The sequence below is a fragment of the Monodon monoceros genome, unplaced genomic scaffold (genome assembly GCF_005190385.1).
Source record: "Monodon monoceros isolate NGI ecotype Baffin Bay Population unplaced genomic scaffold, NGI_Narwhal_1 Super_Scaffold_15, whole genome shotgun sequence".
Taxonomy (NCBI): Eukaryota; Metazoa; Chordata; class Mammalia; order Artiodactyla; family Monodontidae; genus Monodon; species Monodon monoceros.
Genome location: NW_021703771.1, coordinates 19,175,196 through 19,181,736, shown reverse-complemented (window position 1 = coordinate 19,181,736; position 6,541 = coordinate 19,175,196). Strand labels below are relative to the sequence as shown.

The following is a 6,541-nucleotide window of genomic DNA, read 5'->3' as shown; positions in this document are numbered from 1 at the left end:
CATAAACAAACATCAAAAACAGTGTCTGAGAAAGAAGGGCCCTGGTTAAGGCTTTCTTCTTAACCACTTGTTTTTTCTTAACCACTTTTAATTAGCATTCCAGCAAGGGTGAGGTTAGGAAATTGTCACCTGAGGCTCTTTGGAAGTGACAAAGTGCCAGGTGATCTGGGACCTGGCTTGAGGTGGTTCTCGTGTTGGGTTGTGAGTTAGAGCTGGGGAGAAGAATGAAGACAGTCATGGGGTGTATCTCTGTGTGAACCTGTGCCCTCTGAGGGTGAGGGGAATATTGGACAGCTTTATAAGGGCTGCTGCCTGCCCCTTAGAGGTGCCATCCGTCCGTCAGGCTGGGATGTATGCTTTCATATCTCACACAAAGGGACTGAATAGGCTGGTAGTTCCCCTGTAAGGGAGCATCTTGCTGAAGAGAGAGCAGGTAGATAAAGGAGCATTAGAGTGGGTGGAGAAAGGCCAGAAAACAGGAGGGATGTTGGGAGTTATCTCTAAAGGACAAGGTCCACCCAGGTAAGGATTTCTCCAAGTCAGTGTTAAGGCTGACTTGACCTGGCTAGAACTGGGGCAGCCCTCCACCCTGGATTTTGCACTGGCTTATCAGGCGTTAACTTATTAAGACGAACCCACCCATCCTTGGAAAGAGGAATTTTTTTCATTTTATACTTGGCTTTTAGCCCCACCTTTCCTCTGGTTTGAGCCAAATATGTGTGTAGTTTTTCCCTTAACAATAACAACTAGCTTTCTTTTTTTTTCTGTGCAAAGCTTTATGGCTCTCAAAATCAGCACAGTTTATTTTGAATTCCTAGCCACAGCTTGAACTGGACTCGAAGGACATGGACTGGAATGAAATTTGAGGGATTGTGGTCTGGAAGGATGTATTATTGCAGCTTAGAAGAGAAATAAAATTTTCTCTTGTGACTTGGTGTGCTGTGCCCAGTTGAGTACTGACACCTGTGATTCCCTTCCATCACCTAGGGGGTACCAAGGATCTCTCACCTGTGTTCTGGTACCTGTGACCCCCTTCAGCCAGGTTTGCAGTCAGGTCTCTTTTGGCTGTGACGAACAAAAGACAGGGGGGAGTAACTGGGTTTAAGTGGTTTGAGTCATGTGCCTCAGATGGCATTGTGAGTACACTTCACTGCCCTTTATTTTTAGGCGTAAGAGTTCACTCTGATTTTGGAAGGTAGATGAAAACCTTGCCTGTGTCTGGGAGTATTATTTATTTGCATAGGACAGATGGGCCTCACCCGATTTCCTGAACTGCCCCCAGCTTGACTCACATTCCCCAGTAATGCTAAATTATTCCATCAAGTCTGAAACCCAGGGACAAATTGTGTGACCATAAACTAATAATATTGTTCTTTTTTTCAGAGTTTATCTTTGGACACAAAGTTCTAAATCTCTTTAATTTTTCCAGCACATTGATAAAAGATGCTCTAAATACATACAGCCTCTCCTTGGTAGCTCCCTAATATTGTTCCTTTAAAAGGAACTTTAGCCATGCTACTCCTAAAGCTAGATTCCCAGACTGTTTTGATTCTCCTCATTTTTTCAGGTAAATGAGTAACCCCACTGAGTAAGGGCTCTTAAGCCGCCTTGCCCTTTTAGTTCAACAAATACCTGGGCACCAGTGTAACCCACCTTGAATCAATACCAGAGGATACCTGTTTCAGGGCTTCAAGTGTTTGGTTACAGCTGCATTTGTCCAATGAGTCAGCCAAACTAGCTTTATTTCTAAAGACGTTCCAGAGTGCTGATTTACTCAACGGGCTGTATTTCCTGAGGATGTGATTCATTCATACCCAGCAGAGAAGGAAAGAAGAACATTTGAAAGCCCACATAAGGAGGGGTGGATAAAACTGTTCTCTCTGGAAAACTGTCTTTTACAGTATGATGTGGATGTTTCTGGCATTTCTCTCTGGGGCAGGGGTTGGAGATGAGGTTTCTGAGGCTGCCAATGGGGATGTGAGGAGAGCTTGCAGGTCCACCCCAAGGCTCTGAGAAAGGAGGGATTTTCTGTTCAGTGAAGACCGGCAATCAGGCCCTTTTTGGAGCTGGGGACAGATGTTCCCTGACCATGAGGATTCACAGCTGAAGCCACATTCTGTGCCTTGCTCCAGTACTGGCCATGGGGGTTTGGTAAATCAGGGAAGGGGGCCTGCTCTGGTGATGAAGCCAAGCAGGGCCCTACAGGGCCCTCCCAGGTACAAAAGCATCTCTGTGTCCTTTTACAGAACAATCTGATATATATCTCTGGGCTCTTCTACAGGAACTAAGTCCCCACCTGGGTGGAGGATGGTAACTTCAGGCTGAGCCCAAGCACATAGACCCCAGAGTGGTCAGAATCAGAAGGCTGATGACTGAGATTCCTGAAACACCACCTTGTTACCTCCCAACCAACCAATCAGAGGAGGGTTATATACCCTACAGCCCTCACCCCAAATTTTACCTTTAAAAACTCTTCCCTGAAAACCATCAGGGAGTTGGGGGGGGGGTTCTTTTGAACACGAGCCACCCATTCTCCTTGCTTGGCCCTGCAATAAACCTTTCTCTGCTCCAAACTCTGAGGTTTTGGTTCGTTTGACCTCACTGTGCGTTGGACATGTTCATCAACGGTGACAGGAATCCAGTCTTCTCACTGTCTGCCTTCTTGTCACAGGCAAGTGCTCTGGGCTTCTTTACTAAGGAATCTTCCCTTGCTCCAGGTTTGCTTTTCCTTCTCAGGCATAATATCTTTGTTCTTTTGTTTAGAAAACATTCCAGGGACTTCTCTGGCAGTCTAGTGGTAAAGAATCTGTCTTCCAGTGCAGGGTATGTGGGTTCGATCCCTGGTTGGGGAACTAAGATCTCACATGCTGCAGGCCAACTAAGCCTGTGCACCTCTACTAGAGAGAGAAAACCTGCATGCCAGAACTAGAGAGAGCCTGCGTGCCACAACTAGAGAGAAGCCTGCGCACTGCAACTAGAGAGAAGCCCATGCACAGCAACGAAGAGCCCGTGTACCGCAACGACAAAAAAAGAGCCTGCATGCCGCAAGGAAGATCCCACATGACACAACGAAGACCCAATGCAGCCAAAAAAAAAAAAAAAAAAGAATAAATAAAAAGAAATATAAAGAAATAAATAAGTAAATAGAAAACATTCCAGCCTGTAGGTAACCTCTATGCCATATAGGCTTTTATTCTGTCTGATCAGGAAATTCGATGACAGCCAGATGTGCTGACTTGTCCATTTTCATGTATTCTGTGCTGACTTGTCCATTTTCATGTATTCTGCACCTCAACCAGGAATCCAGCTTGATTTAGAGGTACACATGACTAGCTTCCGTTCATTCATTTGTTCATTCACTCTTTTACATATATTCCACCACTATTTATTAAGTGTCAGCTATGGGCCAAATGCTCACTCAGTTATTCATTTATGTGAATACATTTTATTCACTGGAATTTTGGGAGAAACTAGGAATGACAGGGGCTGGCTCCCAGTAGAGAAGCAGGCAGGAAGACACGGCTGAACTGGATTTCCCCAAATTTCCATGTGTAGGATGCAGATGTGTGGCTGGAGCTGGGGCTTCTGGAGACCAGGGCATGGGCGTGGGCTGGTTCTCTGAGAAAGACAAGAGGTGAGGGTGGGAGCCCTGTGATGTACTGTAACAAGGGCCCCCACCCCCAGGGACCCTCTGATCTTCAAGCCAACAACCATAACCATGATATGCTCAGTGTGTCTGAGTTCCTTTCTGGGAAAAATGATAGGTGTGGGTTTTGCTTTTAGGGTGCCTCGGGGTAGAACTGCCTGTGCAGAGGCAGGAGCAGAGACAAGAGTGTCTCAAAGGAATAGGGTTGGATGTCACAGCTCTTGTGGGGAGGACAAGAGACTCATCCAAGATGGTGCGATTGGGAGGCCTGAGCCAGGTTCATCTAATTTTTCTGAGGGCAAAAAATTCCTTAAGTGACACCTTCTGAGTTTCAACAAGTTTTGATTCAGTTATAGCCCTAGACCATGATGAACATTCGCATTAACTGGGCAGAAGGACATGTAAGTAGACAAGCATAATATTATATACTATATAGTATGAAAATACTCTTAACTCCTAGGGAGAAGCAGCTAACTGTCTGGGGGTCTCTGAGAAGGGTTCATGGAGAAGGTGGCGTCTGAGTTGGTGGAAAAATTGCTAGGACACCTGACAAGCAGTTGCCATCACAGAGCCTCTGTAATCCAGCCCTTCCATCCTTGGGTGACTTTGACCTGAGCACATTGCTTATTTTATCAATCTGCTCCCTGTCACCCACTGATGGACACTAGTTATAAACGGCATGGCTCCAAATGTCTGCTTGTTCATCTGCCGAACGTGAGTAATGTTGACCTTGTTGGGAGCTCGGTTTCAGTGTCTCAAAGAACATTATCTGTGGTGGATGTAGTCTGATAACAAATAATAAACATTCGTTTAATCCATGAAGTAGTCAGTTTCCCTAAATACTATTGATAACAGTAGGCAAGTGCATTTCAGTTCCAGGGTGGGACTTGCAAGACATTGCCCTACCTTTTGGGAAGTTCTTCTTTTAGGAGATACTACTAAATAATGATGATGCTTATGATAATAATGATGGAAGTAGCTGTTTATTTAGTACTTACACTGTGCTATCAACTCTATAAAACTCTCACGACATCCTAGGTTCCTCATTGTACAGAAATGGAAGCTCAGAGAAGGTAAATGGTAAATAAGGGGCAGTCAGTCTTCCCCCAGACTCCTCCCCTCCACTCCAGGCCATGTTGAGTCTGGAATCCAGCAGCGTGGGATTGCTTGGAGGTGCTCATTTTTTCTTTCTGAATGTTATCAACCCAGTCCCCAGCTAGGCTGTAACCACTCTGAGAGCAAGGACAGAACCTTCTACTTCTTCACCTCCCAAAATACCTAGCATGGTCTCTTGAAAAGAGTCAATACATACTTATGGGTGGTTGAAGGATTGCTTTCTAAATGGGCAGTCCTGGGTTTGGTACAGTAAGGAGGAAACAGAGAAAGATCCCACAAGGTAGAAATCTGCCTGTTAAAGTGTCTGAGTCTATTCAATGTAATGTTTGCTGTTTTTTCCTCCACAGGAGCTGTGAACACATTTCTTGTTCGTGGCCACCACTTGTATTTTTAAGCACTTCCCAAGATCCTCATGGTTGCTGGGAATCATTCCACACTTCTGCTTTTTAAAATTTTATTTTTATTGAAGTATAGGTGATTTGCAATGTTGTGTTAGTTTCACAACACAGTGTACAGCACAGTGATTCATATATATATATATATATATATATATATGTATATATAGTTTTTCAGATTCTTTTCCCTTATAGGTTTTAATTTTTTTAAGATTTTTATTTTTGGCTACGTTGGGTCTTCGTTGCTGCGTGAGGGCTTTCTCTAGTTGTGGCGAGCGGGGGCTACTCTTCGTTGCGGTGCGCGGGCTTCTCATTGCGGTGGCTTCTCTTGTTGCGGAGCACGGGCTCTAGGCTCATGGGCTTCAGTAGTTGCAGCACGTGGGCTCAGTAGTTGCAGCATGCGGGCTCTAGAGCGCAGGCTCGGTAGTTATGGTGCACGGGCTTAGTTGCTCTGTGACACCTGGGATCTTCCTGGACCAGGGATCGGACCTTTGTCCCCTGCATTGGCAGGTGATTCTTAACGACTGCCCCACCAGGGAAGTCCCAAGATTTTTTTTTTTTTGATGTGGACCACTATTAAAGTCTTTTTAAAATTTGTTACAATACTGCTTCTGTTTTATGTTTTGGTTTTTTGGCTGTGAGGCACGTGGGATCGTAACTCTCTGACTAGAGATCAAATCTGTACCCTCTGCATTGGAAGGCAAAGTCTTAAGCACTGGACTGCCAGGCAAGTCCCTCCCTTATAAGTTATTACAAAATATTGAGTATAGTTCCCTGTAGGTCCTTGTTGGTTATCTACTTTGTATATAGTAGTGTGTACATGTTAATCCCAATGTCCTAATTTATCCCTCCTCCGTCCCCACTTTCCCCTTTGGCAGCCATAAGTTTGTTTTAAAGATGTGGAACGCTTCAGGAATTTGTGTGCCATCCTTGGGCAGGGGCCATGCTAATTTTCTCTGTATTGTTCCGATTTTAGTATATGTGCTGCTAAAGCCAGCACTACACTTTTGCTTTCATTGTGCCCAGACTTCCCGAGTCTGCACCTGGCATGTACACAGGTCTTTTGTTTTTGTTCTTCCCTTTCATGTTCTCGGGTCTCCTCCCTCTTCTGTTTCTTAAAAATGTAGCTAAGGAAGAGGTGCAGTTAGTAAGCTCTTTGCTTGAGGCTTCCTGATTTTCATGTGATTTTGAAAATTCTGTTCTTTGAAAGTAGTTGTAAAACATGGGTGATGAGAATATTTGGCATTCATTAGGCAGTTTTATATTTGTGAATAAAACTGGTAGGAGATTCCAGCTTACCCAAATAAAATGATCTCCTCTTAGCTTAGCACCATAATAAAGTTAAAAAACAATAAAAAAGAAACAGTTCGAACAGGAATAATTT

At 44.4% G+C, this 6,541-nt stretch overlaps 1 non-coding gene across 1 annotated transcript; it reads right to left on the bottom strand.

Moving 5' to 3' along the window:
- Positions 1–6,050: 6,050 nt before the first annotated feature.
- On the bottom strand, positions 6,051–6,157 carry LOC114896391. Its single transcript, XR_003793772.1, has one exon. It is a non-coding gene; the product is annotated as a U6 spliceosomal RNA (small nuclear RNA).
- Between the last annotated feature and the right edge of the window lie 384 nt (positions 6,158–6,541).